This window comes from Mus caroli, chromosome 7, assembly GCF_900094665.2.
Source record: "Mus caroli chromosome 7, CAROLI_EIJ_v1.1, whole genome shotgun sequence".
NCBI lineage: Eukaryota > Metazoa > Chordata > Mammalia > Rodentia > Muridae > Mus > Mus caroli.
This window is the reverse complement of record NC_034576.1, coordinates 123,351,439-123,363,378: the sequence shown is the minus strand read 5'-3', so window position 1 is coordinate 123,363,378 and position 11,940 is coordinate 123,351,439. Positions and strand designations below refer to the sequence as shown.

General features: G+C 42.4%; 1 pseudogene; it reads left to right on the top strand.

The window, feature by feature from the left end:
- Window positions 1-9,459: 9,459 nt before the first annotated feature.
- Window positions 9,460-11,203, top strand: LOC110298059 (annotated as a pseudogene).
- The last annotated feature ends 737 nt before the right edge of the window (window positions 11,204-11,940 follow it).

The window sequence follows — 11,940 nt, the reverse complement described above, 5'->3', positions numbered from 1 at the left end:
TTATAAACAACAGAAGGAGGCTGGAAGCCTAGGAGCTAGGAGTCTGAATTCAAGCATTAGCCTAGTCAGGTTCTAGGGAGGAACTTGTTCCAGCTGCAGAGTCCCACCTCATGCTCCTCCCAGAAGTGAGAGAGCCCTGGAGGCTCTTTGATAAGGAAGGGCATCACTCCCATTCATGAGAGCTCTACCCCCATGACTTAGTTATTTCCTGCATTAGCTTTATGTTAGGTACCTAAGGAGGAAAGAGGTTTTTTACTTAGAATTTCAAAGCTTTCAAAGCAATTATGGATAAAATACTTGCTTGACCCCATTTCTTTGGGCCTATGGCAAGGCAGAACATCATGGCAGCCAGCATCTAGCATAGAAAATCTGCTCATCTCAATGGTAACTGGGAAGCAGAGAGACAGGCCCCAAAATACTCTTCAGGGGTACTTTCCCAATGACCAACTTCCTTCAACCAGACCCACCACTTCCCAATATCTGGGAACAAAGTTTTTAACATAAAAGACTTTTGGATTGGCAAGATCTAGCCTACAAAAGTCCCAAAGTCTCCCACCCCCTAACACACTGTTAAGGCTTCAACACACTAATTTGAAGTAAACGCAAATGTTCTTGCCAGAACAATGTTCACATACGCAGTGGATAGCACTGACAGGTATCATGACATATCCTCAGATCACCTGAGAGGAGAATCTCAATGAGAGATAATTTACATTGGTTTGCCCTGTGGCCATGCCATGAGGGAATTATCTTAATTAAATTAGTTGAAGTGGGAACACCTAGCCCACTGTGGGCAACACCATTCCCTAGACAGAGGGTTCTGAACTATATGAGAGTTGAGAAATCCGGCTTAGTACAAGCAACCAAGCAAGCACAGATGCATCCGTTCTTGCTCTCTGTTACTGCCACTGTGACATCCCCATAGTGATGGTCTGTAACCTGGAATGAAAAGCAAGTTATCTTCTCCCCTCCCCCCACATTGCTTTGTGTAAGTACATTTTATCACAGCAACATAAATGAAACTAGGCAGACACATTTTTAAAAACAAATAATTAAATAAACATGTCGTATTTATACAATGAATGGACTAGATCTTTTTGTCAACATGGGTGAGTATCAGAATCATAATCCTGAGAGAACAAAGCAAGTTCCAGAGGGACACATTTTATATATTTTATATACAGCCAGTTATGAGATTTTTTTTAAGTGCAAAGACATGTGTGGCTAAATAGTTGTAGAAATATATAAAAAGTTGTAAGGACAGCAGAAAATCATAAACTGCTGGGGAGGGGATAAATATCAACTGCAAAGAAGTTGTGATCTCTGGTTTTTGGGAGAGGATAGGAAGAAGGGAGGAGGGAGACATGGAAGCCAAGAGTCCTTCAGAAAGGATGACTGAATCCGTCTGAAATAAAATGATCTGCAGAAGAAAAGGTTTTGCATTCCTAGGACAAATCCCGCTTGGTCATGGTGAACGATTCCATTAGCACATTATCGAATTGTTTGCTGTTATTTTATTTATAGTTTTCATCTAGTGCCGTGGTTGTCTCTTCTCCCCGTTTTCCACTATATTCTTCAAGATTGGATTTCAGGGCTGTGCTATCCTCATAAAATGAATTAAAGGCTTTTCTATGCTTCTCTATAATCTGGAACCATTAATGGAATAATATTTAAAAAATCTTTTATTGGAAAAGCTAAAGAAAGCATTAGAAAAAATTTCTATGCAAAGAGGCTGTCTGAGACTTAACATTTGGAATGTGCATATACGTGTATACGATTTCTTTTTTTTTCTGTTCAGGCTGATTCCTTTGTTATAAGTCTAACTTTTGTCATGCATACTTCACAAAACAAATCTGTGCCATTGCAGAGAGCTGTGCGAGGTAATATCTTGGATTTCTAATCTCTCACAGGCCTCCAAAAGGGCCTTCACATTGATAATTTTGTTTTTCCTCTCTTGAGCCAGTTTGTCAGAGATTTTTATCTTAACTATAGTCTTCTTCCCAGAAGCACCTCTCTGATACAGTTCTCACAGTCTTCTGCTGGAGAATCTGTGGGTTTCTGCTTCAATCCTTAAAGATTTATCATTCTGAATTCCTTTTAGAGTTTTTACTAATTTTCATACTTCTTGATTTTAAAGCTAGCTTCATTTATTTTTTATTTGCAACAATAAACAGCAATTTGAGAGCCCTGGCTGTGTTCCACACATTCGCGTATGTTTTATTCACGCTCCTATTATTCTCTAAATGGTGTTTGACTCTATGTTTTATTTCTCCTTAGACTCGATAATTTCTTAGGAGATTGTTCTCTTCACTCCATTTCCGGATAGTAATGACTGTTCAGTATAGACATGAGAGACACAGACTATGAGCACACCCAAGACCAAAGGTGTGCCTAGCGTGGTGCCAGTGGTACCGTTAGCATTCACTAAGTGAACACAGATCAGGTTAAACGTAAACATAATACATTGGTCACAAGCAATGGTGCTGACTCCTTAGTTCACATAATAACCCAAAATAACTGAAAAAGAGGCAGTTTTCTCCCCAGCTGTGTCACACAAGGCCTCCACGTATTGTTCTTAGAGACCGTGATTCAACAATAGGTACAGCTGTGGTTTGAATGAGAAAACGTCACCCATAGGTTCCTGTATTTGAACACTTGGTCTCCAGCTTCTCTTTTTGAGGGTTATGAGACCTTAAGAGGTGGAGCCTTGCTGGAGGGAAGCATATCACTTTGAGGATGGGCTTATAGCCTGGCCCTAATTCCTGTTCTCCCTGTCTGCTTCCTGTCTGCTGATGAAATATGATCCTTCTGTTTCCTGACTGGCAGACCAGCCTCAGCCTGCCTTGTTATGCAGTATGCACTCCCTGCTGTGATGAGCTGTGTGATCTCTAGAACTGTAAGCAGTTTACGGCTACAGAAAAGTAACCAAGACAGATATCCTCATTCAACCAACCAAACCTACAAGACTCTGTTGTAATGAAGAGCAAAGATCTCTTAGAAATCAGGGCCAAATCCTTCCACTATCATTAAGAAAACGACCAAGAACAAACATAGTATATACCACTGCTTACACTGAAAACGCACCTCCCCAGAGCATCACTGTATCCAATACGATCAAGGCCATTCTATCACGCCCAAGCATCACAGCTAAAACTGGCCCCGTAGCTGGTAACACCAAGTCACTATGAAACACACCTTGATAAGACAGGCACATCCCAATATGTCAACTGCAGATTTTAAGGTGTCAGAGCCATGAGGTGACTCAGCAGGTTAAGGCAGTTGCTGCTAAGCCTAATAAACTGAGTTCAATCCCCGAGACCCATAGAGTAGATGTGTGGCATAGTGTGGGCATAGGTATATACTCGCCCATCCCCATGCACAAGACACATAAATTAATATATTTTTAAAAGATCTAACACATCCATCTGTAACCTTCTAGTTTCTCACAATATATGTATGTATATTATATATATATATATATATAAATAAATTTTTCTTTCAAACCACATTAGCACTATTATTTGTGTTGTTAATCTAACTGCCCCCCTTGCCTTCAAAGCAGCTAATACTGGGAGATGGTGCTGCAGTCAAGAGCATATACTGGTCTTCCAGAAGACAGAGTTAGACTCCTATCAACAATGTCAGGGAACTGACAACCACCTGCAACACCACCTCCAGGGGATCTGATACCTCTGGCCTCTATAGGTGCCTGCACACACACACACTCTCTCTCTCTCTCTTCCTCTCTCTCTCTCTCACATACACACACACACACACACACACACACACACACACACACACAATTTCAAAAATTGATTTTAAAATAAATACAAAGATCTCTCACTAGCTATTTTGTGGCTGTATTTTAATGTTTTTCCTGAGTTCATGCATATATTCATCCATGAAAACTCACATGGGAGATTTTGTACCTAAAATAGTCTCTTCTTTAAAACCAGGATCGTAGTATACAAACTTACTTAACAGGAGAGTACAGATAGTCCCACATACACGTATCTGACATGGTCTCAATCACTGCATAGGATTCTAGAATATAAAAATACTACAATTTCTTCAATAGTCCCCACTTTCTGGAGAAGTCTGTTATTTTCAGGATTTTGCAGATTGGGGATATTTATGATAGATGGATTTCTACTGAATGTTTATTCTCATTTCTGAGGTCAAAGAGCGCACACATTTTGCACTTCAGTAGCTCTGTCCAGATTTTTTTTTCCTTTGACTGTTTAAAACAATTTCTATTCACACAGCAAAGGAGGAGACTTTTCATTCTCTCTCAATGATCACAACCACGATTATGAGTCATTTTGATTTGGGCAAAATTAATGAATTTCCAGCGTGATCTCACCATGGTTTTGATTTACATTCCTCTTCCTCCCATAAGAATGAGCATAACATCATCAGCATATCGGCTATTTATCATTATTTATCGTTAGCATATCGGCTATTTGCATTTCCTTGTCTGGAATTGCCCATTCCTTTCCTTTGTCTATGTCTTTATTGGATTTTTTTTTTTCATTTTTAGGTCTTGTAGATTGAAAGCTTAGCCTTGGAGCCCTCCAAGGACTTTCCTTAAAATGGCCTAATACAGGGTTAGTAGTTTTCCTGGTATCATTGGTATGAGAGAGAAAAGAAAAAAAAAAAAGGGCAGAAGGGTGCCATTTTGTCACTATATGCATAAAAACCAATAAAATCAATATAAAGAAGCAAGCCAGATAGGGTGAGAGAAAGAGCTAATATCACTTAAATACCTAGACACAGCTATACTCTGAAGGTTTGACTATTGAGTTTCCAAGTTATAAGATCTAATAAATTTCCTATTGCCCGTGACCCAAAACTTCCTGACTAGAGTGTCATTGTCCTGTTAGTTCCCGGTGCAGGTAACACTTGAACTTTGCTTATTGTAACCTTTGGGTTTCCTATAACATGGAAACCTGCAGAGATTTCCTGGCAGAATAGCATACGCCAGCCCCGTGGAAAGAGATCATAGCACGTGTCTAGTGTATGGGTCACCAGAAAGAAGATGAGTCTCTGCAGTTATGTGGCTTCCGTGCTGTACATTGGCTGGGCACACTCAGGGGAAGCTCTACCAAGAAATATGCACAGATCGGTATTATAAACCACAAGTCACACCTGGTGGTGTTTGCTTTAAACAAATAAAAATAAAAATCCTGAGCCCACAGGTGTGCTAGAAGCCAGGCTAGCTCTCCGTGTAACTGTCATAAGGTTGGTTTGTGTCTTCCATTAGCCATGTGTCCTAGGATTAATAAACAGGGATTCAAGGGGAAGGTGGCACTAAGAGCTTCTACATCTTAAAACGTTTGTAAACTCTTTAACAGAGGGGACTCCATGATACATGGTATAGAGACTTGTATTCTAAATAGACAGGAATGTGTTTGATATTGAGGTGCTAGGAGATTAACCAAACTTTGAACACACTGTCAGCAGATTCCAAGCGTCATCACTTTTTTGCATGATATAAAGACATCTAAGACCACCAACAGTCTTTGCTAATGTTTATCATGGGCCCCTTTTGTGCTATACATTGAAAGAAACTCTTTGGATATTTCTTCATTATCTTTGTCCGTAGGTCGGGTACCAGGGCTTAGAAGACAGTTGAGCTCATACATCCAAGGTTCTGCTGGGCAGAATGAGGTGTGTTGCGCTGAAGTCACAACAAAATAAATAAATAAATAAATAAATACAACTCAGCATCTCAACCATTTAACCAATGTTTGTTTCCCTGTGCCCTACACAGCCAGCAGAACAAATCAGACCATGGCTGCTCATCTTGGAATAATGAGAGCTCTGCCTGAGCTGGGCTGCAGGCTCACACAGCAAGAAGATGGAAGCACACCAAACTGCACGGTATTTTTTAAATTGTAAATCTTGTTAGCATAAGTGCTGGGAAGATGGTTCTGTGGTTAAAATGCTGCACAGAGTGAGGATACCCAGTACCCGTCCGTGTAAAGCACCTCCCTAGCGCTCACTGGGAAGGCAGTCACAGAAATATGCTGGGGGCTTGCTGGCCAGCCAGTGGAAGACCCTTCTCAACATGTCCAATGTTTGTCCATCATATTCACACTTCATCCTTGTCCCCTCTGCCCCACCCTTCCTCTTTCATATCTTTTTTTTTTTTCTCCTCAGATTCCTCATATGAGAGTAAGTGTGACAACTGTCATTCTAAGTCTGGCTTATTTCATATAACACAGATCCACCCACTTTGCAATGATGTAATTTCCTTGTTCTTTATGACTGGATAATATCCATTGCCACTACACGCTATACTTTCTTTGCCCACCCATCCACTTATGGATGCCTTGGTTGATGCCATATATTGGTTCTTAGGAATAATCCCATAATAAACATGAATATGTGGGTATCTCTATTTGTTGTAACTCTTCTCTTCCTACCTTGAGTGCACACAGGGGCTTGTTTGTCTAAGGAACTGCAAGAGGAAGCAGCAGACAGAACAGCATCAACAAGAAAGCAACCCAAATGCTGGTGAGGATGAAGCGAGAGGAACCATGGTGGAGACTTTTGTTTCTCAGTGATTAAAGTATCTGACAGAACTGCCTTAAGGGAGCAAGGTTAATTTTAGCTTGTGGTCTTCTGAGGGTTGGCGTCTGTCCCAGTGGGAAGGCATGGACTTTTGCTCAGTCGATGGCAGCCAACCTCTGCAGCACTGACTGTTGATGTGGCACAGGACTAGGGCAGGACTGGAGCCTTCAAAGGCTCTGTCAGTTCGGGCCCTACCTCCTTCCACAGCACCCTCTCCCCCAAATACTGCCAGCAGGTGGGAAACAAGGACTCCAGACGTGCTTAAGGAAAGTCTATCTAATATGTTCATCTCTGTGAAGCAAAAGTCTCCACCAGGGTTCCTCTGGCTTCATCCTCACCAGCGTTTGGGTGATGCTGTTCTGACTGCTGCTTGCTCCTGCAGTTCATTAGACAAGCAAGGCCCTGTGTGCATTCAGCAGGAGGAGGGGAGGGGTACAATCCCACCTGTGCCCAGAAAGAAGAAGGCTGGAGATAAAACAAGAGCAGTGGCCAGGACCACAGAGCACAGGCTGGTCTGGCCTCTTCCCCAAACAGAGATGTAACAATCCCAGAGAACTCAGTTTCTTTCTCTGCCGATGTTCCAGGTGAAGTCTTGAGACTTGAAAGTCTGTTTGCCTAGCCTCACCTTTCCCTCTCTGCCCCAGTTCTGTTCTCAGACACTCTCCTGTAGGAATTCTAGTCTTTTCATTGGATCTTAGTAGAACTTTTGGTCTCCAGGACACAAAGCTCTTCTGTACTTGGATCATCAGCAGAAGGGTGATTTGAGGTTCCTTTTCCTTTTTCTTTTTTTTTTCCAAGGGAAGTTTAAAACCCTTCATTCTGTATTCAGGAATAAATGAGAAGTGGTGTTATTTATAATTGGCTCCCTCTAATTCAGACTAAATGTAGATTAATCCTAATTGATAACACATAAAATTTAATTAAACCTTAATAAAGAACCTAGGAAAGAGTCCTCCATAGATGATATCAATGGTAATGTCGGATGCTGGGAGCTGCAGTATGGGAGATAAAACGTAATGTGCGCAAGAGTTTCCAGGGCTTTCTGAAAGTCCAGACACAGGTCATTACCTCAAACATGACATTCATTAAAATTGTGGACAATCTGAGAGATGGTGCCCTCCACACTGCTCTCTGGTTAAGAAGTTTGGACTGCAAGAGTTCCCTGGGCCCCTAGCACCTCCCTCCTTGCCCCAGAAGGCCACACTCAGGCCTTGAAGCCACCCTGAGTAGCTCCCAGAAGTTGCTGTCACGGCCTCTGTCTCATCAGATAGTCCCCACCCAGTTCCACATCTTGTTGCAGAAATCCAATTAACACAGCAACATAAGCATCACCCTTCTGATCAATGTCCCCAGCACAGTAACATTTTTTTCTTTCATGTACTCACGAATATTTGAATGTGTTCAGGAGTGACTGAGAACCGATCTTCCATGGTCAATCACTCTAGAATCTAATTATTTAAAACATGAACAGAGAGTGCGGGCAGAGGTGGGGACCTCTGCCTTACAATGGGAACAGTCACCCCAGCAGCTAAGAACTGGATCAAAAGCAAAGGCAGGGTGGATTTCTGAGTTCAAGGCCAGCCTGGACTACAAAGTGAGTTCCAGGACAGCCAGAGTTATACAGAGAAACCATGTCTTGATGAAAAAAAAAAAAAAAGAAAGAAAGAAAAAAGCAAAGGCAGGCACTTGTCAAGACCAGCAAGTTCCCCTAAGAGGAACAAGGAGCTGGGTTGCTGCTATAGTAGACTGCAGAACATCAGCCTTTCTAGAGAGACAATCATTTCTCTGCCTACAGTTGCTGGGGAGAAGTTTTACATTGCAATATAACCTGAAAGGAAAACCCAGATTTTTAAATTGGTGGAAAAAATGTTAAATACTTTGCAAGCCTTTGCTTTCTGGTTTAAAAGTCTTCTCCTATCTTTGGGGACTCCTTTTCTTTGGTCTATTTCTTCCCTTAATTGTCCTTCATGGGCCATACATATATATAATCTTGTCACTCCAGAGGATGTGAGGCAGGAGGATTTCTGTGAGTTTGAAGGTAGCCAAGACTATAACAAGACCTGACTTAAAAAAAAAAAAAAGACTCAAAAAAATCTATGATGTTCTTTCCTTCAAACAAATTCCTTTTTAATTTTTTTTAGTTTTTTTTTAATATTATGCATACGAGTATTTGTATATTTGTATTGCACCATATGTATTCCTCATGTCCAAAGAGATCAGAAAGGGCCATCAGATCCCCTGAAGCTGAAGTTACAGACAGTTGTGAGCTACCATAGAAGTGCTGGGAACTGAACCCAGGTCCTCTGCAAGAACCCTTGCCCAATGTTCTCAACTGCTGAGCTATCTCTCCAAAGTCCTCTCATGAGTTCTTAATGAATGCTTACCAGGTACTAAGTACTTTTCTAGCACAGAAGAGGGGGAGATAAACATCAATACTCCCTCCTTGGGTAGCTTATATTTGAGGAGGAGGAGGCAGGCAATCCCAGTGATGTAACAAGTAAGTGAAATATGCATTATGGCACATCAGGTAAGTGCTGAGCAGAGACAGGACAAGCACCATGCTGGAAACTGGGATTTCGGAGGGATTGACCATTGTTGGGTAGACAAAGCCACCAAGAAAGATCTCCTGCAGACAGTGATGAGAGAGCAGAAACTCAAAGGCCAGGGAGCAAGCCATGCAAATACCCAGGCTGTCACTGAAGGGAGAGGGGACAGCTGGTGCAGGGCTCTAGGCTATGAGTGTGCCAATCAAGCTCCAGAAACGGCTCATCAATTGGCATGCTTGCAGTGCAGTAAGCAGGGAGACTGGTAAGCAGTAGGGGGTGGAACATATGTTGGCTAAGTCACTGGAATGATGTCGGTTTGTAAGAGTGGCTATAACCGATGGGCCCAGTGGCTCAGGTAAGAGTAGCATCCATAGACATGGGGAGAGGCAGTTAGATTCTAAATATAGTTTAAAGACAGAGCTGGTAGAAGATACGTGGAAGTTGGCCTGTGGGGACTGGGAAAATGGAAGTTTAAGGACAGGCGAGTGTTTTAGCTTGAATAACTGAGAGGACAAGAAGATACCATACAGTTTCTGCTCTCTCATCACTGTCTGGGTGGGGACACCCACCCAGATGTCCCCAGACAATTTCAAACAGTTGAGAGAACCCCAGCTCTAAAGGACTAATGACGATGGTAACAACCACAGCATTCTTACTGAGCACTCAATACACGTCAAGGCAGTTTACACACCCATTGTGTGAATCCCATATCAACCCTGTGCGTGATACAGTTTCTTAGTACCACCTTCTCCACTGAAACACTGAAGCTTAAGAAGTTTCGTGAAGGCTGAGGGGACATGACTCAATGGTAGAACACTCACCTAGCATGTTCAGGGCTCTGAGTTCTATCTATCCACATCACTAAAAAAAGGAGTGAAAGTGTCAAGTTTACACAGCGGGTACATTTAGGGCCATGGTTTGAGCCTAAAGCTCTATGACTGCAGGGCTTGTGGCTACAACCACCAAGGCATGTTTTCCCTTCAACTCTTTTGGTTTTCTAGCTGCTTGCCACTTGTCAGGCACGAGCTAGGGCACTTTCACAAGTGGCTTCAATTCACCTTTGTAATAAAACCTGTGGTCCATAGCCCCGCCCCGTTCTCCCAGAGGGGAGAGTTGGGGTCAAGCATCCAGCACTGGCTGGAGAGCCAGTGACTTCCTTTGTGGGGTGGTAGGCTGTGCACAGGCAGCTTGGTCCCTGGTCGAGCAAAGATCTGGAACCCAGGAGCCCTGGTGGGCAGTGACTTCCACCTGCATGGGACAGAGGAAGTTCAGCCATGGCTCCTGGGCACCTGTCACATAGCTACAGCCTCCCACAGCCCCGCTACAGAGAGGGGCTGCAGAGAGCCCCCGTGTCATAAAGGCTGGTTACCTAGAAAAATGCAGAAAAGATCACAGCTTTCTGGGGGTTTGAATGGCAGAAATGGTGGAATGCTCTCAGCAAAACAGTGTTCTGTTATTACAGGAGTGATAAAGACAAACAACAGAAAGGTGAATTTGCAATAGATGGCTATGACGTCAGAATGAACAACACCCTTAGGAAGGATGGAAAGAAAGATTGCTGTTTTGAAATCTGTGCTCTGATAAAGGTATCTATCAGTTTACAGCAGCCTTTCCCAACGATGCTGAGGAATGGGTCCAACGGCTGAAATTTATATTACAAGACATGGGATCTGATATTATTTCCGAGGATGATGATGAAAGAGGAGAACTATATGATGACATTGATCATCCTGTTCCAGTCAGCAGCCCACAAAGGAACCAATCAATAGTTGATGAAATTTATGAAGAACTTCCAGAGGAGAAGGAGGACTCTGCTTCAGTAAAGATGGACGAGCCAGGGAAGGGGAGTCGGGACAGTGTGTGCATCATACCTCGGGAGATAAAAGCACAGATTATGCTAATTTTACCAGGGTTTGTGGGACTGCACTGGAGCTCTTTCTGATGAGTTGTCCTTTAAGCGTGGTGACGTGATTTACATTCTTAGTAAGGAGTACAACAGATATGGCTGGTGGGTAGGAGAAATGAGGGGAGCCATTAGCTTGGTGCCTAAAGCCTATCTATTGGAGATGTTTGATATCTGAGAGTCTTCTGTCCATCTGCAAGCGCCTTGGAACACAGTATACCTGAATGCCTGCTCAGAGCCACCTTCCTTTGGGGTGAACAGTCCTGCCTCAGCTGTCATTCTATGTAGACCCTCACTAAAGCACTCTGATGTCAGATTAAGCAGGCAGTAATGGGTTACATTAGATACAAGCAGTAGAGATAAGACTTGTTGCTGTTTTGTAAGTAATCATTAGTTTGTATGGAAAAATTCATTGTGATTGTATGTGAATCTTAGTCATTGAAGCTGCCATGAGAGTTGCTGTTTCTCTTTGTCGCTGGGTATAAGTTATTTCTAGAGTGCCACATATAATTTCCTACACTTTGTACATTTTGAGTCAATTAATAAAGACTTCTTTAAATCTGTTTTTAAAAAAACTGGAACCGGAGTTATTCTTCCCATTTCCAAGTGGAAATTAACCAAAGTCCCCAATCCTCAAGTCCCTTACTCAGAAACTGGTCTCATAAAAATTGCAAGTAGAGAACGCTATGATGGAGACACCCTGTCTTCTCAGAAGCAGCACGTTGAATCTCTAATCCCCCAGTGTGATGTTGTCTGGAGACATGCCCCTTAGGGTGCTAACTACGCAGGCATTACCATTGATATAATCTATGGAAGGTTCTTTATAGAAGCTCAATTAAATTTTATGTTACCAATTGGAAGTATTCTACATTTAGTCTGAATTACAGGAAACCAAATATAAATAATGTCACTTCT